Source organism: Gorilla gorilla, chromosome 15 (assembly GCF_029281585.2).
Source record: "Gorilla gorilla gorilla isolate KB3781 chromosome 15, NHGRI_mGorGor1-v2.1_pri, whole genome shotgun sequence".
NCBI lineage: Eukaryota > Metazoa > Chordata > Mammalia > Primates > Hominidae > Gorilla > Gorilla gorilla.
The window spans coordinates 21,502,161-21,525,594 of record NC_073239.2 but is presented as its reverse complement, the minus strand read 5'-3'; the positions used below and the strand labels follow the sequence as shown (position 1 = coordinate 21,525,594).

General features: G+C 40.8%; 1 protein-coding gene and 1 pseudogene across 12 annotated transcripts in view; one reads left to right on the top strand and one right to left on the bottom strand.

Annotated features, from left to right (window-relative positions):
- Positions 1-23,434, top strand: part of PRORP (protein only RNase P catalytic subunit) — a 154,084-nt gene that overhangs the window by 17,126 nt on the left and 113,524 nt on the right. The window lies entirely within an intron of this gene.
- Positions 19,308-20,512, bottom strand: LOC109023246 (septin-7-like; annotated as a pseudogene).

Here is a 23,434-nt window from a genome sequence, read left to right as displayed (position 1 = left end):
TGATACCGTTCATTGTAAATATGCGTTAATAAAACTATATTATATTCAGCATTTTAAATTATTTTGTGTTAGGAACATTAGAAACATCTAGTTGACAAATAGCTGGACCTGCCTTCAATGTTGCTTTCTAAAGCTTGCTTATAATTTGAGATTATGAGGTATAAACCAAGGAATAATTATTAAAGGAATAAATTATTAAATAATTATTAAATTATTAAATCTACTTAAAAAAATTTTGCCAACTGACCTCCATAAACACCTAAAATGAGCATTATAAAAGTTGTTTTAGGCTTATATGTTTTCCCCAAATAGTACTGTTGTTCAAAACAAAGTAAATTAGATGACACTCTCTAATGTAGTGGCTTTCAACTGTGGCTGCTGGTTAGAATACTTGGGAAGTGTTTAAAACTGCTACCTGGACCTCAGCCACTAAAGATATTGATTTTTTTTTTTTAGACAGAGTCTCCCTCTGTCGCTCAGGCTGGAGTACAGTGGTGCCATCTGGGCTCACTGCACCCTCTGTCTCCTGGGTTCAAATGAGTCTCCTGCCTCAGCCTCCCGAGTGGCTGGGACTACAGGTGCATACCACCATGCCTGGCTAATTTTTGTATTTTTTGTAGAGACGGGGTTTCACCATGTTGGCTAGGCTGGTGTCGAACTCCTGACCAAAAGTGATTCACCCACCTCAGCCTCCCGAAGTGCTGGGATTACAGGCATGAGCCGCCATGCCCGGCCAAAGATACTGATTTTTTATACAAGTTCTTTTGGTTTTGTTGTTAAAATTAGAGATAGGGTCTCACTGTGTTGTTCAGGCTGGTCTTGAGCTCCTGGGCTCAAGTGATTCTCCTGCCTTGGCCTCCTAAGGTTCTGGGATTACAGGTGTGAGCCACTGTGCCCAGGAATATTTTGATTTTTCAACTATAGTTTTATTGCAGTATATTTGACATACAGTAAACAGCAGATATTTAAAGTGTACAACTTTATGAGTTTTGACATATGTATATACCTGTGGAACTGTCACTGCAATCAAGATAATGAACATATGGATCACCCCCAAAAGTTTCCTCATGCCATTTTGTAATGACTCCCTTGCCCTACCATCCCCAGGCAACCACTATGGAATCATTCAATATATATATATATTTTTGGTCTGATTTGTTTTATTCAGCATAATCATTTTGAGATTTCATCCTTGTTTTGTGTCTCAATCATTCTTTCATTTTTATAATTGAGTAGTATTCCATTGTGTGACTATTTTACAATTTGTACATTTGTTGATGGACATTTAGGTTATTTCCAGTTTGGTGCTGTTATAAATAAAGCTGATTAGAACAGTCTTGGACAAGTCTTTGTGCTTTTGTTATTGTTTCCTAGGGCTGCCCTAACAAATTACCACAAACTGGGTAGCTTCAAATGACAGATATTTACTCTCTCACAATTCTGGAGGCTAGAAATCTGAAATCAAGATGTTGGCAGGGTCGTGCTCCTTTTGAAGGATCCAGGGAAGAATCCTTCCTTCTCTTTCCTACCTTCAGAAGCCAGATCCTGGCAATTGATGGTGTTCCTTGGCTTTTAGCTGCATCACTCCATTCTCTGCCTCTGTCTTCATGTCGCCTTTGTGTGTGTGTATCTCTGTGTGCCATCTCTTCCTCTTATAAGGCTACAAGTTATGGGATTTAGAGCCCACCCTAATCTAGCATGACTTTGTCTTATTTCATTTACAAAGACCCTCTTTCTACATTCACATTCTGTGTTTCCTGCTAGACATAAATTTTGAGGTTACACTATTCAACCTACTACAGCTTTTTTTTTCTCTTGGGTAACTCTCTTAGGACTGGAATGGTTTGGTCTTACGGTAGATGTCTTATGGTAGATATGTGTGTGTATGTCGCTTTTTCAGAAACTGCCCAACTGTTTTCCAGAGTGGTTGTACCATTTTACATTTCCACCAGCAGAGTATGAGGGCTATAGTAGCCCCACATCCTGGCTGATGCTTAGTATGGTTAAGGTTAGTCTCTTTACTGTTCTAATAGGTGTGAAGTGGTATCTCATTGTGATTTTAATTTAGATTTTCCTAATGACTAATGTTGTTGAGCATCGTTTTATGTGCTTAATTGCCATCCATATATCTTTGGTATAATATTTGTTCAGATTTTTTGCCTATTTTAAAAATTGGATTGTTTCATTATTGAGTTGTAAGAACTGTTTCTATATTCTAGATACAAGTCCTAAGTCCAATATATTTTACAAATATTTTCTCTCAGTCTGTGGTTGACTTTCATTTCATAACATGGAGATTCTGATTTAATTGCTTTGGCTTGGTGGGGTCCAGGTATTAGGATTTTCAAAAGCTTCCAGGTGATTTTAAAGTGCAGCTAGAATCAAGGACAGTTGCTTCTAATGTGAGATTTTGAGGAAACTTAAAGTATGGCAGCTTCTTTTCTGTTGAACAGTTTTGGGAGAAAAATCTCAGTTATTATATAAGGTAATTTTTTAGCTTTTCTGTTTTAAACATTTGTTTACTGTAATTAGACAACATAGCCAGCAGATGGCAATAATGTAACATATAAAAATTATTCTAGGTATGACCAAGTCCATCAGGTTAAAGGATTTGTTGAACTTTTTAAAATATTAAACTGAAAGATATCTGTCATTTCTGTGTAAGTCAGATTAGTGATAGTAGGTAAAGAGTGGTATATGTGAATTTTAAGTGAACAAAGCAGAATTCCAAATAATTTGCATCTACTGATTTAACTACTGACACTAATTGAGTGGGCATCAGTGAAGGTCAAAAAGTGAATTTGGAGCTATGCGCATAGTGTTGCTTTAATGTTAATTAGGTTTTTTTCTTATTTTCCTTCCTTCTTTTTTCTTTTTTTTTTTTTGTTTTTGTTTGTTTGTTTTGTTTTGTTTTTTGAGACAAGTTCTTACTATTCACCCAGGCTGGAATACAGTGGCATGATCATAACTCACTGCAGTCTTGAACTCCTGGGCTGAAGTAATCCTCCTGCCTCATCCTCCTGGGTAGCTAGGATTCAGGTGTGTACCATCACATCTGGCTAATTTTTTTATTTTAATTTTTTCTGTAGAGACGGGGTCTCACTATGTTGCCTAGGCTGGTCTTGAACTCCTGGCTTCTAGTGGTCCTCCCACCTTGGCCTCCCAAAGTGCTGAGATTTCAGGTGTGAGCTACTATGCCTAGCCATGGTTCTTGATAATAACATTAAATTACAGTCAGATTTTTTTATATTCAACTACAAAGATAAGAATTCAATTCTTTAATATTTTCATTAGAGAAAATTTCAAACATAATCAAAAAGAGACTAATATAATGGACCCCCATCCTCCATGATTATTAACTCATGACCACTTTTTTTTTTTGACAGGGTCTTGCTCTGTCACCTAAGCTGGAGTGCAGTGGCACAATCACGGCTCACTGCAGCTGAGACCTCCTGGGCTCAAGTGATCCTCCCACCTCAGCCTCCTGAGTAGCTAGGACTACAGGCATGTGGCACAACACCTGGGCAATTTTTTTTTTTAAGACGGAGTGTTGCTGTTGTTGCCCAGGCTGGAGTGCAATGGCACGATTTCGGCTCACTGCAACCTCTGCCTCCTGGGTTCAAACGATTCTCCTGCCTCAGCCTCCTGAGTAGCTGGGATTACAGGTGCCCGCAACCACGCCCAGCTAATTTTTGTATTTTTAGTGGAGACAGGGTTTCACCATGTTGGCCAGGCTGATCTTGAACTCCTGACCTCAGGTGATCCATCCGCCTCGGCCTCCTAAAGTGCGGGATTACAGGCGTGAGCCACCGCGCCCAGCCTTAATTTATTATCTTATGTAGAGATGGAGTCTCATTATGTTGCCAGGGCTGGTGTTGAACTCCTGGGCTCAAGCATTCCTCCCACCTCAGCCTCCCAAAGTGCTGGGATAATAAGTGTGAGCCACCACACCTGGAAGCTCATCCTGTAAATTATAAATTCATTGCTTTTTTTTTTTTTTTTTCAAGAGATGAGGCCTTGCTCTTTTGCCCAAGCTGGGGTGCAATGGTGTGATCATAGCTCACTGCAGCAATGAACTCCTGGGCTGGAGCAATCCTCCCACCTCAACTTCCCAAGTAGCTAGGACTTACAGGTGCATGCCACCCTGCCCTGCTAATTTTTAAATTAAAAAAAATTTTTTTAGATAGGGTAGAGATGGCATTGGGCTTGGTGGCTCACACCTGCAATCCTAGCACTTTGGGAGGCCAAGGTGGGTGGAATGCCTGAGCTCAGAAGTTTGAGACTAGCCTGGACAACATGGCAAAACCCGTTCTCTAATAAAAATACAAAAAATTAGCTGGGCATAGTGGCGCATGCCTGTAGTCCTAGCTACTCGGGAGGCTGAGGCAGGAGAATTGCTTGAACCCAGGAAGCTGAGGTTGCAGTGAGCTGAGATCGCGCCACTGCATTCCAGCAGCCTGGGTGACAGAGTGAGACTCTTGTCTCAAAAAAAAAAATTGTAAAGATGGGATCTCACTATGTTGTCCAGGCTGGTCTTGATGCCCTGAGCTCAAGTGATCCTCTTGCCTTGGCTTCCCGAAGTGCTGGGATTACAGGCATAAGCCACCATGCTTGGCCTAAATTCTCTCTTAAACAGCTTTCTTTGTTTTCTTGTTGTAAAAAGTACTTCTTTGTAAAGCTATATTTTTCGTGTACTTTAAGAAATACTTTAGAATTGCAGTTCTTAACCTTTTGGTCTTGGGACCCTTTTACATATTTAAACATTATTGAACATTCTAGAGAGCTTTTGTTTTTTGTTTTGTTTTAAGCGAGACAGTCTCTCTCTGTTGCTCAGGCTGGAGTGCAGTGGCGTGATCTCTGCTTACTGCAACCTCTGCCTCCCAGGTTCAAGCGATTCTCCTGCCTCAGCCTCCCCCGAGTAGCTGGGATTACAGGCATATGCCACCACACCCGGCTAATTTTTGTATTTTTAGTAGAGGCGGGGTTTCACCATGTTGGCCAGGATGGTCTCGAACTCCTGACCTCAAGTGATCCAGCCGCCTCGGCTTCCCAAAGTGCTGGGATTATAGGCGTGAGCCACTGTGCACAGCCAGATATATATTAATTTATTGAAAATAATATAAAAACTATTATAAAACATAACATTTTTATAGAAAATAATTCTGTTGTCCAGAATAAAACCAGTATTAGTGAGAAGAGTACATTGTATTACATTTTTGCAGGTCTTTTAAATAATATGGCTTAATAAAAGACAGATAGTTTTTGTTTGTTTGTTTGTTTGTTTTTGAGACAGTTTTGCTCTTGTTGCCTAGGCTGGAGTGCAATGGCGCGATCTCGGCTTACCGCAACCTCCGCCTCCGAGGTTCAAGCGATTCTCCTGCCTCAGCCTTCCCAAGTAGCTGGGATTACAGGCATGCGCCACCAAGCCTGGCTAATTTTGTATTTTTAGTAGAGATGGGGTTTCTCCATGTTGGTCAGGCTGGTCTCAAACTCCTGACCTCAGGTGATCCGCCCACCTCAGCCTCCCAAAGTGCTGGGATTACAGGCGTGAGCCACTGCGCCCGGCCAAAGACAGGTAGTTTTTTAAATAAGTGGCAAAAAAAAAACCCTTTTATTTAGAATTAGCTATTCGGACTCAGTTTAGGTTATCCCAGTTTTACTGGCAACATCCAAAACATCATAGTTAGGAGCCAGTCAAACGTAGGCTGCCTTCTCTCCATCAGTCCTGATTAGGGTGTTGATCGTGGTCATGTCAGTGTCACAGACCTTCATATAGCCTGTTTGATCTGGTGCTTGTTGGCTTTCATAACCACAGTGAACACAGATGTGGTATTGTCTTCTTCATGGTCAGCTCAGTGGTCAAGGGGAACTTGATGGCATAATGGTCCAGCTTGTATGTCCTGCAGGTTCTCTACTGAGGATGTTTGGGCTACCTTCAAAGCCAAAGTGTGTTGGGCTACTGGAACATAGGTGACCTGCAGATATTTTTTTGTGTGTGTGACTGGATGCCTTTCAACACTGCCTTGCTGGCCTTCAAAGCCTTAGCTTTGGATTTGGCTTTGGGAGGAGCAGGGATTTCCTTCTTTGCTTTCAGCATCATCATTTTGGTGAAAAGGGTTGACACCTGGATTTTTATATCTATTTCTATATTCAGTCTGTTGTGGTATGGTATGGTGTTTTGGTAGAAGCATATGAAGAAAATGGAAGCTCATGGAAATAGGTAGTTGGAAAGCAAAGAGGATTTTGTTGGCTCTTGGAGATAATCATAATCGTTCTTTGATACTATGCCCAAACTCTACTGTACACTTGTGAGCAAATGAGAGTGAAAAAGGCATATAACGTCTTAGCATTATGAAAATAGTTTTAACTTTGCAGATCCCCTGAGAGGGTCTTGGGGATACCCAGCAGTCCTTGAACCACAGTTTTAGAAAGTACTCTGGTTTAGATATGATTTTCTTTTTCTTTCCATTGTAAAAGTTCAAGTAAAGTTTATTTCCCTCTATCTTATTACACAAGCATATTAACAAAGGAAGCTAAAACAAAGACAGCAGTCTCAGTACTCGGTATATTTTCTATTAGTTTCTTATGTTCTTTTTTAGTTCTTTTGTTTGTTTGTTTTAAGAGACCCTTGTCACCCAAACTAGAGTGCAGTGGCGTGATCATAGCTCATTGCAGCCTCAACCTCCCAGGCTCAAGTGATCCTCTCACCTTAGCCTCTTGAGTAGCTAAGACTGCAGGCACACACCACCACGACCAGCTAATTTTTTAATTTTTTGTAGAGATGGGGGTCTCACTTTGTTGCCTGGGCTTGTCGTGAACTCCTGGGCTCAAGTAATCCTCCAACCTTGGCCTCCCAAAGGGCTGGGATTACAGGCGTGAGCCACTGCACCTGGTGCTTTTTTAGTTCTTATTGAGACTTCTTAATCATTTTCTTTTACTTTTCAAAATGGAAGTGGGTTTTATCCTGATTATAATATTTATTAATTGTAAAAAATTTCATCAACACCTGTGAAAAGGGGAAAATTTTTTTTTTGGTCAAAATAGCTATAAAGAAAGATAAAAGGCCGGGCGCAGTGGCTCACGCCTGTAATCTCAGCACTTTGGGAGGCCGAGGCAGGCAGATCATGAGGTCAAGAGATCAAGACTATCCTGGCTAACATGGTGAAACCCCGTCTGTACTAAAAATACAAAAATTAGCTGGGCATGGTGGCATGTGTCTGTAGTCCCAGCTACTGAGGAGGCTGAGACAGGAGAATTGCTTGGACCTGGGAGGCGGAGGTTGCAGTGAGCTGAGATCGCACCACTGCACTCCAGCCTGGCAACAGAGCGAGACTCCATCTCAAAAAAGAAAGAAAGAAGGAAGGAAGGAAGGAAGAAAACATCCCACCATGATCCATTCATTTTGAACTTTAATTTTATTTGATTATTTATTTATTTATTTATTTATTTATTTATTTATTTATTTATTGAGACAGAGTTTTGTTCTTGTTGCCCAGGCTAGAGTGCAGTGGCGCTGTCTCGGCTCACTGCAACCTCTGCCTCCCGGGTTCAAGCGATTCTCCTGCCTCAGCCTCCCAAGTAGCTGGGATTACAGACGCCTGCCACCACACCCGGCTAATTTTTTTATATTTTTAGTAAAGAAGGGGTTTCACCATGTTGGCCAGGCTGGTCTCAAACTCCTGACCTCAGGTGATCCGCCCGCCTCAGCCTCCCAAAGTGCTGGGATTACAGGTGTGAGCCGCCGCACTCGGCCCCATTTTGAACTTTTAATGAAACTTTAATCATAATCACAGTCCCCATAATTCTGTGATTTAGAAGTTTTTAAATAAAGCTTTAATGATTTAGGATTCTCCTTTCTGGAAAAGAAAAAAAGGCAGGCAAATTGCCCGTGGTACATTTAATTGAGTTTTTAGGGTTAAGTTTAAAGCAAATCATTTGTCCTGCTTGATAGTATCTCTTCAGTTTATTGACAAAGAGGGGGGCCTTCTGGTGTTTCTCTAAATGCAAATTTAAGACAGGACATATGACCCTAATGAAATGTCAGTATAAGAACTTATCTAATTTAGGTCTTTAGGGATTTTTTTTTTCTTTATTTGGTTACAAACTGAAAGATGTGAACTGAGCTCTTTATCACAGTCTCCAGAACCTTCTCTTTTCTCTGGGTTCGAAGATCTTGTCATCTCTAAAATGAACTGTGGGTTTTTTTCCCGAGATTTAAATAAATGTTGTGTGGTAAATGGAAAACTTTGTGGGCTTAGTGATTTTTTTAAAATCTGAGAAAGAAATTTAATTATCTGCAAAATATAGTTTTAAACCATGTGTTTTAAAGTACAGGCATACCTTGAAGACACTGCAAGTTTGGTTCTAAGCTTTATTGTAAATATTGCAATAAAGTGAGTCACACAAATTTTTTGGTTACCTAGGTCGTATAAAAGTTATCTTTCCGTGGCTGGATATGGTGGCTCACACTTGTAATCCCAGTGCATTGGGGCCCAGGCAGGAACATTGCTTGAGGCCAGGAGTTCGACACCAGCCCGGGGAACATAGTGAGATCCTATCTCTACAAAAAAAAATTTTTTTTAGTTAGCTGGGCTTGGTGGTGTGTACCTGTAGTCCTAGCTACTTTGGAAGGCTGAGTTTGTAGGATCACTCAAGCCCAGGAGTTCAAGGTTACAATGAGTTGTGATTGTGCCACTGAACTCCAGCCTGGGAGACAGAGTGAGACTCTGCCTCTAAACAACAACAAAACTTATCTTTCCACTATGCTGTAGACTATTAAGTGTGCAATAGCATTATGTCTAAAAAAAAATATATAGATACCTTAATTTAAAAATACTTTATTGCTAAAAAATATGCTGGTGGTCATCTGAGCCTTCAGCAAGTTGTAATCTTTTTGCTGATGGCAAGTCTTGCCTTGATGTTGATGGCTGCTGACTGATCAAAGTGGTGGTGTTTGTTGAAGGCTGGGATAGCTATGACAATTTCTTTATTTTTTTGAGACAGGGTCTCACTCTGTCACCCAGGCTGGAGTGCACTGGCAAGATCATGGCTTACTGTAGCCTCCACTTCTCAGGCTCACATGATCCTCCCACCTCAGCCTCCTGAGTAGCTGCAACTACAAGCTCACATCACCATGTCTAGCTAATTTTTTCTAATTTTTTGTCGAGATGGGGTTTTGCCACATTGCCCAGGCTGGTCTCGAACTCCTGGGCTCAAACGATCCACCCACCTCAGCCTCCCAAAGTGTTGGGATTACAGGCATGAGCCACTGTGTGGCAATTTCTTAAAATAAGACAATAATGAAGTTTGCCACATAAATTGACTCTTCTTATCACAAAAGATTTTTCTGCAGCATGCAGTGCTTTTTGAAAGCATTTTACCACATTGGAACTTTTTTCAAAATTGGAGTCAGTCCTCTCAAATCCTGCTGCTGCCTTGTCAACTAAGTTTACGTAATTCTAAATTCTTTGTTATCATTTTAACAATATTTACAACGTGTCTACTAGGAGTGAGTTTTATTTCAAGAAACCACTTTCTTTGCTCATCCATAAGAAGAAATTCCTAATCCAAGTTTTATTTTGTGATTGAAGCAATTCAGTCACATCTTCAGGCTCCACTTCTAATTCTAGTTCTCTTGCTATTTCCACCATATCTGCAGTTCCTTCTTCCACTGAAATTTTGAATCCCTCTAAGTCATCCATGAGGGTTGGTGTCAACTTCTTCCAAACCTGTTACTGTTGATATTTCAACCTCTTTCCATGAATCACAAATGTTCTTAGTGGCATGTAGATCGGTGAATCCTTTCCAGAAAGTTTTCCATTGACTTTGCCCAAATCCTTCAGAGCAATCACTGTCTATGACAGCTATAGCCTTACAAAACATGTTTTTCAAATAATAAGACTAGAAAGTCGAATTTACTCTTTTATCCATGGGCTTTAGAATGGATGTTGTGTTGGTAGACATGAAAACAACTTTCATCTCCTTATACATCTCCATAAGAGCTCTTGGGTGACTAAGTGCATTGTCACTGAGCAATAATATTTTGAAGAGTCTTTTTTTTGGAGCAGTAGGTCTCCACAGTGGGCTTGAAATATTCAGTAAACCATGCTGTAGACAGATGTGCTGTTAGCCAGGCTTCGTTCCATTGATAGAGCATAGGCAGAGGAGATTCAGCATAATTGTTAAGGACTCTTAAGATTTTTAGAATGGTAAACGGGCATTGACTTCAATAAAGTCACCAGCTGTATTAGCCCATAACAAGAGAGTCAGCCTGTCCCTTGAAGTTTTGAAGTCAAGCATTGACTTCTCTCTAGCTATGAAAATTCTAGATGGCATCTTCTTCCAATAGAAGGGGCTGTTTTGTCTCCACGGAAAATCTGTTGTTTAGTGTAGCCACCTTCATCAGTGATCTTAGATCTTCTGGATAGCTTGCTGCAGCTTCTACATGAGTACTTGCTGCTTCACCTTGCACTTTTTTTGTTTTTTGTGTTGGTTCCACCAGTCTGTACCCATAACCTCCCAGCAGCCTACATGTTGCACTTTTTAATTTTTTTTTTTTAATACAGTGTCTCATTCTGTCATCCAGGCTGGAGTGTGGTGCTATGATCATAGTCCACTGGGGCCTCGAACTCCTGTGCTCAAGCAATCCTCCCATCTAGGCCTCCCGAGTAGCTAGGACTACAGGCATACCACCATACCTGGATCATTTTTAAATTTTTTGTAGAGATAGGATCTTGCTATGTTGCCCAGACTGGTCTCGAACGCCTGACCTCAAGTGATCCTCTTGCTTCAGCCTCCCAAAGTACTGTGATTACAGGTGTGAGCCACCATGACTGGCACCTTGCATTTTTATGTTATGGAGATTGCTTATTTTCTTAAACCTCTTGAGCCAAATTCTGCTAGCCTCCAACTTTTCTTCTACAGCTTCATCACCTCGGTCAGCCTTTGTGGAATTGAAGCATTCAGGTCTTGCTCTGGATTAGGCTTTGGCTTAAGAGAATGTTGTGGCTGGTTTGATGTTTTATCCAGACCACCAAAACTTTCTTCAAATCAGCAATAAGGCTATTTTGCTTTCTTATCATTTATTTGTTCACTGAAGTAGCACTTCTGATTTCTTTTGAGAACTTTGCATTTGCAAAGTTTGGTACCTAGCTTTTGGCCTATCTTAGCTTTTTTGTTTTGTTTTGTTTTGTTTTTTAAGGCGGGGAGACAGAGTCTCACTCTATCACCCAGGCTGGAGTGCAGCGGCATAATCTCGGTTCACTGCAACCTCTGCCTCCCAGGTTCAGTTGAGCAATGCTCATGCCTCAGCCTCCCGAGTAGCTGGGGATTACAGGCATGTGTCACCACACCGGCTAATTTTTAGTAGAGATGGGGTGTCGCCATGTTTCCCAGGCTGGTCTGGAACTTCTGGCCTCAAGTGATCCGCCTGCCTCGGCCTCCCAAAATGTTGGGATTACAGGCGTGAGCCACCATGCCCAGCCCTGTCTTAGCTTTTGACATGCCTTCCTCACTAAGCTCAGTGATTTCTAGCTTTTGATTTAAAGTGTAAGACCAGAGACTCTTCCTTTCACTTGAACACCTAGAGGCCATCGTAGAATTATTAATTGGCCTAATTTCAGTATTGTTGTGTCTCAGGTAATAGGGAGGCCTGAACAGAGGGAGAAAGATGGGGAAATGGCTGTTGGTGGAGCAATCAGAAGTCACACAACATTTATTGATTAAGTTTACTGTCTTACAGCAGCACGGTTTCTGGTGCCCTAAAACAATTACCGTTCAGGTATGTCGGTGCAAGAATTCTGGCCAAAAATGTAAAGCTTCTAGAAAAATCAATGAATTCAGAATTTTAGGAAGGTTAAAAACTTAAAAGGACGAGCAGGTCACTCCTAGCAGTGGCCTTCCCAATGTCAAATGTTTTCCTTATTTCTTCATTCTTTTTCTTTTATGTAACACTTGACTGAAATTCTATCAGCTGGGATCCAGGCTTTTTTATGAGATTTAGCTTGAAGCAGTGTACTTTCCTCCTAAAGCCTAGCTGAGTTTGGCTTTACAAGGAAATGAAAATTATGTGTGGGTATGGGTGTTTGGCTGCTGCTGTTTTAGAGTTGGGTTGGTGATTTTTCATAGAGAACGTTTTGAGGGGCTGATCTGAGGGGGGTGCTCAAATGGAAAGTTTTGTGTGGAGTAGTGTGCTAGAGACAGAGGGATAAAGTCACCTTTAGGAGACTGAAACAAGGTGGGAGTGTGCAAAGGAGATACTTGACTTTTCTTGTGCTAAGGGCAAGAGAGTCTTGTCTTTCTTACAGCGAGTGATCTTTTCTCTCTCAGATTCAGGTTGGCATTATTACTGTTATACTATAACCCATTGCATCATTTGGCTTGGAAACCAAGCCATTTTTAAATTAATTTTTATTTATGGGAAAAGTGTTGTGAGTTCTTTATAATCATCTACTAAGTGAATTTTTAGAAACAGTATTTGGAAGTGAGGTACTTCCCAGAGTGATACACTTTTAGTGTTATTTTTCTTAAAAAATTCTGCCTAGGATTTTTGATTTAGTTTTTCTATAGCTATTGCTTAAATGTATCGATTTTATTGCTTTTTCATTTGGTCTTCTTAGAGAATAGAATAATGTAAATAAGATACTAGATTAGAAACAGTAATACTGGTGCTGAAGACAGACAGCTTACTTCTGAAGGAAGAGAAAACTACCAGTGTGAAAGAGCAGCAGCTGAGATGTTGAGAATAAGGCCTCTGATCACCACTGAACCAAACTCCCGATCTTTATACACATGTATAGTCTTCCCTATCTCAGTAAATACAACTTTTTCCTTCTAGCTATTCAGGTCAAAAAGGTCAGAATCATCCTTGATTCCCCTCTTTCCTTCATATCCCCATTGTAATCTGCCAGCACTCCCTATTTTCCATCTCTGCTTTATTTTTCTCCATAGCACTTATCTGACATGCCACACACACACACACACACACACACACACACACACACACAGAGCTTTTACTATATATCTTTTCTCTGTATAGACTGAAAGCACCACAAGGGTAGGGATTTTTAAATGCCTGTTTAGAACACTGTTGTATCCTCATAACTCAGAATAGTGCTTTACATAAAGATGCTCAATTTGTTGAATAAATGAATAATAGTTACCATTTACTGAATTCTTAGTGTCAGGCTAAGATCTTTGTGCTAGGATCTTTGTATCAGTTATCTCTAATTTTTTTTTCTTTTTTTTTTTTTTTGTTAATCCATCTTTTTTTTTTTTTTTTTAATTGATCATTCTTGGGTGTTTCTCACAGAGGGGGATTTGGCAGGGTCATAGGACAATAGTGGAGGGAAGGTCAGCAGATAAACAAGTGAAAAAAGGTCTCCGGTTTTCCTAGGCAGAGGACCCTGCGGCCCTCCGCAGTGTCTGTGTCCCTGGGTACTTGAGATTAGGGAGTGGTGATGACTCTCAACGAGCATGCTGCCTTCAAGCATCTGTTTAACAAAGCACATCTTGCACCGCCCTTAATCCATTCAACCCTGAGTGGACACAGCACATGTTTCAGAGAGCACAGGGTTGGGGATAAGGTCATAGATCAACAGCATCCCAAGGCAGAAGAATTTTTCTTAGTACAGAACAAAATGAAGTCTCCCATGTCTACTTCTTTCTACACAGACACAGCAACAATCTGATTTCTCTATCTTTTCCCCACCTTTCCCCCTTGTCTATTCCACAAAACTGCCATCGTCATCATGGCCCGTTCTCAATGAGCTGTTGGGTCCACCTCCCAGACGGGATGGTGGCCGGGCAGAGGGGCTCCTCACTTCCCAGAAGGGGCAGCCAGGCAGAGGTGCCCCCCACCTCCCGGATGCGGCAGCAGCCGGGTGGAGGAGCCCCCCCCCCACCTCCCTCCCGGACAGGGCGGCTGGCTGGTCGGCGTCTGACACCCCACCCCCCCGCCTCCCTCCCAGAAGAGGCAGCTGGCCGGGCGGGGGCTGATCCCCCACCCCGCCTCCCTCCCGGACGGGGCGGCTGCCTGGGGGAGACGCTCCTCACTTCCCAGATGGGGTGGCTGCCGGGTGGAGGGGCTCCTCACTTCTCAGACGGGTCGGCCGGGCAGAGACGCTCCTCATCTCCCAGACGGGGTCGCAGCCCGGCAGAGGCGCTCCTCACATCCCAGACGGGGCGGCGGAGCAGAGGCGCTCCCCACATCTCAGACGATGGGCGGCCGGGCAGAGAGGCTCCTCACTTCTAGATGGGATGGCGGCCGGGCAGAGACGATCCTCACTTCCTAGACGGGATGGCGGCCGGGAAGAGGCGCTCCTCACTTCCCAGACTGGGCAGCCGGGCAGAGTGGCTCCTCGCATCCCAGACGATGGGCGGCCAGGCAGAGACGCTCCTCACTTCCCAGACGGGGTGGCGGCCAGGCAGAGGCTGTAATCTCGGCACTTTGGGAGGCCAAGGCAGGCGGCTGGGAGGTGGAGGTTGTAGCTAGCCGAGATCACACCACTGCACTCCAGCCTGGGCAACATTGAGCACTGAGTGAACGAGACTCCGTCTGCAATCCCGGCACCTCGGGAGGCCGAGGCTGGGGGATCACTCGCGGTTAGGAGCTGGAGACCAGCCCGGCCAACACAGCGAAACCCTGTCTCCACCAAAAAAATAGAAAAACCAGTCAGGCGTGGCGGTGCGTGCCTGCAATCGCAGGCACTGGGCAGGCTGAGGCAGGAGAATCTGGCAGGGAGGTTGCAGTGAGCCGAGATGGCAGCAGTACAGTCCAGCTTCGGCTCGGCATCAGAGGGAGACCGTGGAAAGAGAGGGAGAGGGAGACCGTGGGGAGAGGGAGACCATGGGGAGAGGGAGAGGGAGACCGTGGGGAGAGGGAGAGGGAGAGGGATCTCTAATTTTTGTGACAATCCTACAAGGAAGGCAGTCTCTCCTTTTTTGCTAAACCTCAGAGAGGTTAAGTGACTTGCCAAGCAAGGTTTGTAAGTAACAGAATTAAGATTGGAATGCACATCTGTCTGATTCCCAAATATGAGTTCTATTCATTAAGCTTTCCTGTGTTCATAATGAAAGGGTCACTGAGAAATTTAATAAGATAGTGTTCAGTGTTCTTCATTTGATGAAGGAAACTGTATACTATATTTCTGACAACAGTTTCCATCTTGGATTATCTTGACTTTAAAAGATTAAAACGAAATAAAATTGGGTGTTTAAAGGAACATGCCTCAGTTATCTGGAACATTTTGGTATATGTAGAGTGCATTATTCCCCCAAACTGCAAAGTAGAAGGGAGTATTATTTGTGTTCTTAGAGAAATTTAAGAGGTCCTCACTCAGGTACTAATTCTGTTTCTTAACTAATTTTAACTTGCTTTTTAAAAAGCAAATGTTTATATAAGGGTTATTATAAGCTAGTCACTGTTATGAGTACTTTATAAATATTAACTAACTTAACATATATCTTTATAATAACCTTGGAAAAGTTACTTCAGCACTTTCGTTCTTTTTCCTGGTCTTTAAACAGAGACAGTTGGACCAGATGATCTCCAAAGCCCACGCCAGCTCTGCAATGTTAAGCCTTTCTAACTAACACATAACACATAGTTATGTGTTAAGAAAAGTTAGATAAGGTCAGCTTTTCCTAGTGGGAACAGAGATGAGAGTGGAGCCCCAAAGACAGTGCACAGTAGAACAGGAAGTAGCGATTTAGGTGAATTTAAAGTGCAGAGTCTGTATGTAGCACAGTGTCAGTTTTGGAGGGAAGGAAGGCAGCATCAAATTGTTGTTGAGGTTTTGATGATGTGAAGCTCTTTAGTCTACCTCTCTCCTTTCCTTAATATCTAAAGGGAGAAATTCCAAGTTGTTATGTCTTGAGCAGAGCACATGACATCTCCTTATTAACCAGCACTACTTTTTAGCTATAGGTTGAAATTTGGCTCGTGGTTCTTCAAGATTTTAAGAAATAGTAAATAGGAGAGTTAAGGATTTGGTACGTGAAAATATCAAACCTGAATCTGATCAAGCATCTAGAGCTCACTACTAATTTACTGGAAATACAGGGGGCAGAGGAATATGTTAAATTACACCTCAAGGGTACAATTACCAAATACCATCTGTGGGAAACTGCAAGACAACCCAGTTTCTTCCAATAAATCAATTGCCAAAAAAAAAAAAGAGATGGAGCAATGATCTATAGATAAAAGCAATTTGAGATAAAGCAACCATTTGCAGTGTATGGATCATACTGGGCCCTTAGTTCCTGATTTGAACAATCAGAGGAATCTGAACACCAGTTATTGGAGTTATTAAGACATTTTTGTTGATTTTTATTTAGGGTTAATAATGCTAGTGAGTTAAAACTTTTTTTTTTTTTTGGGGGGCAGGGTCTCAATCTGTCACCCAGGCTGGAGTGCAGTGGCACAATCACAGCTCACCACAGCCTCAACCTCCCGGGATCAGGTGATTATCCCACCTCAGCCTCCTTAGTAGCTAGGACTACAGGTGCCTGCCACCACATCGGCTAAGTTTTGTACTTTTTGTAGAGAGGGGGTTTCACCATGTTGCCCAGGCTGGTCTCGAACTCGTGGGCTCAAGTGATTTCCCATTTTGGCCTCCCAAAGTGCTGGGATTACAGGCGTGAGCCACCATGCCTGACCCAAACTCTTTAGATTCAGAGCTAAACACTGAAATATTTATGGATTAAATGATGTGATGTCTGAGATATGCTTCAAAAATAACTGGGAAATAGGGGATGGAATAGATGGAGTTATATATGAAACAAGATTGGTCATGAGATGATAAAGCTAGTTTATGGGTTCATGGGGATTTATTATACTATTCTGTCTACTTTTATATATGTTTAAGATTTTCATCTTGAAAATCTTTTTTTATAAGCTAACAAAGGGCCAGCTGGAGGATTGCTTGAGCCCAGGAGTTTAAGACAAGCCTGGGCAACATAGCGAGACCCGGTGTCTATTTAAAAAAAAAAAAAAAAAAAAAAAAAAAAAAAGCTGACAAATACACATGTGCTTTCAGGATAGAAGTTATGAGAAGGGAGATTATAAAACAATGCTTTCTTAGTGATTTTCATGCAGAAGCAACATCTTCCTAATCTTCCTATAGTAAAGATTTCCTCAAGTAAACATATATTAGTATATATTCATTAGAAAGGATATAAACAGTTCAGAAATACCACTATAGAGAATGAAAGTCCCCTTCTTAAATGATACTTTTTAAATGCTGAAAATTGTCATGTCATTTGCACATGTTTCTTTTTCCATTTTTGAAATGCACAAGATAAAATTTCTTAATAGAGTAGAACAACTAATTTAGATTCAGAGTCAATTCTATAAAGGTTTCCTACTGTACTGCATTGTTTTTGCTTTGCAAAGAGGTTATTAACATTTTTTTTCTGGGTTAGGGGAGGAGTTTGAAAAAATCCTGTACAAGTTAATCCATTGTGGTAAAAGCTATAGCTGAAGAGGCAATGTGGAATGCTCCAGTGTGCACAACCCCTGCTTTTATCATAGGTGGCAACTGCAGATTAATTCTGGTGTGGTTAGGCATTTCACAAAGGGAAATTTGAACCTGAGAGCCTATGTCCCCAACAGTGCTAACTGGGAGATGTGGAGTGTGGGGATTTCCACTCTTTGTTAATAAGATCTCCGGCGCATTTCCTCTTTGCTTTTGCATTTTCCTTGGTTATGAAGCAGCTGCAGAGAAGTAAAATGTGATTTCCTGTGTTTAAAAGAGTGCTGGCTTTTCTTTCAGAGACTTAAAATTGGAAGGGTGGAATGCATATGGATTGAGCTACCTACAGGGCTAATTTAAACATAGGTGTTTTATTTTTGTTTTTGTTTTTGTTTTTATAATGAGTTCACTGCATTTGTGCCAGGAATATTTTTGTTCAGATGTTTTGAATTAGCAGATAACTCAGGTTGTCTCAAAAGCAGGCTTCTCTCTAGGCTGATCACTGCTTTAACAGTGTGATTCTTTGCAAGCTGACTGAAAAACCACTAATGGCAAAAGTGCATTCTGTCATATCAATAAAAATACTGTAGTTCCTTTGCAGATTCATGCAGTATAAATGCTTATCTTGATTATTTAACCTGTAAAATTCTCCAAAATGAGAAAAATAGGCAGAGGGTGTTTTTCAAGAAAATATGATAAGGCCATATCAAGGTACAGTGTCCCCAGATACAATGTCAGTGGGAAATGAAAAGAACTTATTCGCAGAGTAGATGCTTAGGAATCATTAGACTTAGGTGAAAGTTCCTATCATAAATTAATACCTTTTTTTGTAGTCATTGTCAATATTTCTTGCCCTAATAATGGTAGTTCATTTTTTTCTTTTTTCTTTTCTTTTTTTTTTTTTTTTGAGACGGAATCTTGCTCTGTCGCCCAGGCGGGAGTGCAGTGGCTCCATCTCGGCTCACTGCAAGCTCCGTCTCCTGGGTTCACGCCATTCTCCTGCCTCAGCCTACCAAATAGCTGGGACTACAGGCGCCTGCCACCACGCCCAGCTAATTTTTTTTTATTTTTAGTAGAGATGGGGTTTCACTATGTTAGCCAGGATAGTCTCAATCTCCTGACCTCGTGATCCTCCCACCTTGGCCTCTCAAAGTGCTGGGATTACAGGCGTGAGCCACCGTGCCCGGACGTTCATTTTTTTCAAAATATACTTAGGAGCCTATCCTAAACATGGGCCAGACCTGTGGATATTTTTGGATGTGGTTTCTTCCCAAGTCATTCACCATTGTGTTGATGGTACAAGGCTTCTCCACTTACAATCAGAGAAACGTCAGATGACTATTAGTAAACAAGAACTGATTATTAAGTACCAAATTAGCAGAGCTGGATGATCAGATCCAAACCACAGCATTCATTGTTCCTGTAAACTGTGTGATCAGTGAAGCTAAACTTGTGTTTAAAACCCAGGCACCCGCTGCCACACCCAGCTAATTTTTGTATTTTTAGTAGAGACAGGGTTTCATCATGTTGGCCAGGCTGGTCTCGAACTCCTGACCTCAAGTGATCTGCCCGCCTTGGCCTCCCAAAGTGCTGGGATTACAGGTGTGAGCCACGGTGCCTGGCCTGTTATTTTCTATTAATAAGTACACAACACCCTAAACAATTCAAGGCATCTTAATCTCCATTAAGAACAACAACAAAATAATTTTTGTCATGCTGTTAAATCTATCACTATGGATAAAACTGGTGCAAATTGGTCAAATGGATCCAACAAACACTGATGTCCAAGTTGGGATATTCGTAACTATTAATAATACGTAACTATTGATCAATAGTTTAAAAGATCTCTTTATTCTTTTTCTTTTTGAAGGTTCTCAAAGAGTTTTGTTCTGAAATATGTTGTTGAGCTTCCCAGTTTGCTTCCTCATCCTCAAACTGATGTTGTTTCTTCTCTAATTCTTTGTGTTATGCTTCTTTTTCATTTGCTCATGGCACTGCCATTGGAGCTCAACTTCAGAGTCCTTCAGTTTTTGAACTTTTTTTTTGACCTTCATTTCAAACACCTGCTCCATTTCCAGCTCCGTCTTCTTCATTTTAGCTACATGCTCCCTTCTTTCTTCTTCCATTTGTGCCAGAAGGCTCTTAGTAAGCCCTTATTTGTTATCAACTCCATTATAAGTCACAACTGCCAGTTTTCTCCTTTCATAGTGGGCATTTAGTAACATCTTTCAAATCATGCGTATGTGTTATCAACATATTTCTTAGAATTGTAAAATCAATGTTCACCATTTTCAACTTTACCAACACCCCAAGGATACTGCCTTCCCCTAACCCTTTTGCCATTAAGTTCAATGATATAGTATTACTACCTACCTAAGCAAGAGGTAAATGGTCCTTCTTCTTTTTAACAAGCTTGTTGTCTTCTTCACCTGTTTCTGGAAATTTATATATTTTAAGTTCTTAGATTTCTTTCATTATCTGTTTTAAAGTTATTATCTGGTTTAATTCCATGTCCTGAAGGAGCAGTGAAGTATAAACCCGGCACCCTGTTATCAGGCATCTGAAATCTGTTCACTTGTGATTCTGCATTTAGGTAGTCCACAGATTTACTATCAATGTAGTTGATGACGAGCTGCCAGCAATTACTATTATCTACTGCATCTCCAAATCCTGGGGTATCAACTATTGTGAGCAGCAACTTAACACTACCTTCCTTGATTAAAACTTTGGATTGTTCCTCCTGTACAGTCTTTTTAGTAATAATTCTATGAGAAAGACTTGGATATTCTGGAGAATGCAAATCTATGAGGAATCATGAGTTGATTAATGTTGTCTTTCCTGGATTTCCCACCACCATAAGTGTGAATTCAAACGTTCTCTTCACTGATTCTCTGGATACTTGATTTGGGAGATTGGCAAATCCCACACATTTCCATCATTCCAGTCGTCCAGATTCCAACAGAAGAAATCCACAGAAGAACCACGGTGCTGCTGTTGACGCTCCTCTCCTAATCAGCAGTGGATCTCGCACTCCAGGTCATTCTTTTCAAAACACTGATGTAATCCTGTTACTCCCCTGCCTCAAAACCTTCAGCAGTTTCCCATTCCTGCCCTGCAAGTAATTCTTCCAGTTTGGTGGCAGCCTACTTTTCAGGCCTCATTGCTTGCCACTCTCCTCTACAGACACCTGCGTCAGCCAGTGCCAGCTAATTAGTGGCTCTAGACTGCTTTGTGTTTTCTTCCTCTTCTTTTTCCCCTCATCTAAAATATACTTCTACCTCCAAATCCTGTTTTTCCTTCGTGACTATCTCAGTCCCTTTTCTGTCACACAACCTTTTTTGACCTCTGTAGTCTGCATTTATCTTTTCTTCCTTTGAACTTGTAGCATTTATTAACCCTGGCACACATCTGGCTATTGATCTTATACTATGTGTTCTTGTTTTAGTGTTGTTTAGTTTTTCATATCAGTATCTATTGTTATTTCAACCAGATTAGAAACTCTGAGGGACAGGACACCCTTTTTCCTATTTTCCACAATGCTTGGCATCCAGTAGGTGTGTAATAAATACGGTTATTTATACATTAAATAATCCAGTGCTTACATTTATTATGTCATAGCTACCATTTCAGTTAATCTTTACAATAACTTTGAGGGAATGAGTATTTTCTCTCCTTGACAAATGAGGAAACTGAGGTTCAGAAAAGTTCGGTAACTTGCTGAAACCACACAGGTTAAGTGATGAAGTCAGGATTCAGACCCACATCTTTGGACTCAGTAACACTTGCTGTTTAACCATACTGGTAATTCTGCCTCCTTATGAGACTGGTGTATGTTTTCTGAGGATGGGAAATTACCTAACACTTAGCTTATTATTATTTGCTTGATAATGGCAGAAGAAAAGGTGTGCAAACCTGGATTCGTAGTGATTCCTAGCAGGAATAATGAAACAGATTCAAACTGTGCCAAAGTTCACAGGAAAATAGAATTTCCCTTAATCTCGTTGATTACTGGTGGAATGACTCATCTTCCAGTTCTACGTTGCTCTTGAGTTACTCAGATATTTGTATAAGTTAGACAGCGGAGGGAAAACCACTGATGAGATGTACAAGACACGTCATTTGAGCTGATGAATGTTCCTGGGATATCCCCAAGATTTCTACCTGAGTATTCCTGCCTGTCCTATTTACTGTTGGACTCTTTCACCTTTTGGTTTTCTTTCAGGGTAAAATCACTTCCCATTTCCTTTCTGCTTTCCACTTGGATAACTTTCACAGGCTACTCTGTTACTACTGCAGTGCACAAAGATTCACTGTCTACATATTTAACATTAGTCAGATTTACTGTTGAATTTATGCACTAGAAATTTCAGGAATTTAAATTTTTCCTTTTTCATTCTCTTCTCTGCTTCCGATTTTTTTCACTAAAAGAGGACAAAAATCGCCCAAACTATTTTCTTTTTTAAAAAAATTAGCAATAGAATTGAGTATAGATGGTAGTAAATTCTGCTTCATTTCTGTGGGAACGTTGAAAACTTGATGGCTTCTGCAAATGACTGATAAATTGTTTCTGCTTCATAAAGAAAGGAAATAGCTCATTCAACTCAGTGAAGTCATTAGTAAACTGGGAATTAGAAATAAAGATTCTATATTTTTTTGTTGTCATTAATTTGGTCTTTCTGTCTGCATCTGTTTTCTCACAAGTTTGTTTTGAGGATAGATCAGAAGACATATGCACATTGTAAAGCATAAAGTAATCCTTAAGGATGCACTACAGGCAATCCTCAGCCAAAAAACATGATTTATGAACCATGCATACATGCATACTACAAAGGGATGGATCTTACCTCAGTCTAGCGCCCTTTGAAGGTGACAAGCTAAATGGTCTTTTTGGCCCCTGATGAGAATACCTGGGAACAACTGAAATGTAGACATATTTTTCTTATACATGTGGAAGCAGTTAGGTTATGGGTCCTTTCAGGGATTCATCTACTCTACTGCCATGTGAAGACCGGAGCCCATTTCTCAGTCAGGAACAGGAAGCAGGAAAAGTTACTTTCCTGGTATCCAGTGTTAAAACCCAAAGAGTTATAAATGTTGACAAACTATTGGTAAAACTTGTGGTATTATTATTTACCTAAAGCACATACAGGGGCTTTTATAGTATAGACTTTTTACAGTCAAATCATTTAATTTTACTGAGTCCTTACAACAGCCCTTCAAAGTATGTGTTAATAGCCCCACTTTATTCCTGAGGAACATAAGGCCCAGAAAAGTGAAGCGATTTGATCAGTGAAGGGGCTTAAATTTTCTACACATTTCCTTCCAAGGACGAAGGGAAGTTAGACACTGTGTTGGCACTTTAGAGCAGGTTCTGGGTTAGGTGTGAAGCAGAGGGGATTTCCAGGGTGTGTAAGCATGGACAAACTCCTTGAATGAAAGCAGAATTTTTTCTTTTTTTAAAGTAGTTAACAGTATTTTGGGGTTTGCAGGACTCAGGCTGTGTTACTGCCTTTTTTATTTTTTATTTTTTGGCCTGATTTGTTTCTTTCTAATTTAGGAGCAAGATTTTATAATTAAAAATATATTGCCTTTTGCCCTTTCTTTGAGCTATTCTCCATAAATCTGTCAGAATATGATATGAAAAGGAAGAAGAGTGGGATTAAAAATAATATAGCTGATTCTGTCTAGAAATTTAATTTCTAAACTATCTTTACCTGAGTTAGATCTATTTCTCCAAAGATCAGACAAGATTTAAGAAATAACTTTAAACTTGTAAGTAAATTCTGTTCTATCTGGAATTTACAGGATAATGTATTAATACTTGGAAATGATACCTAACTGCTAGGGAGCATGCATCTTTAGCTCATGATTCTTGATGATTGAGAATTTTTTAGGGAAACTTTTTCAGTCCTTCATGTAGTTGATAGTGGGCTATCATTTTATATTTCAAGATTGAAAAATAG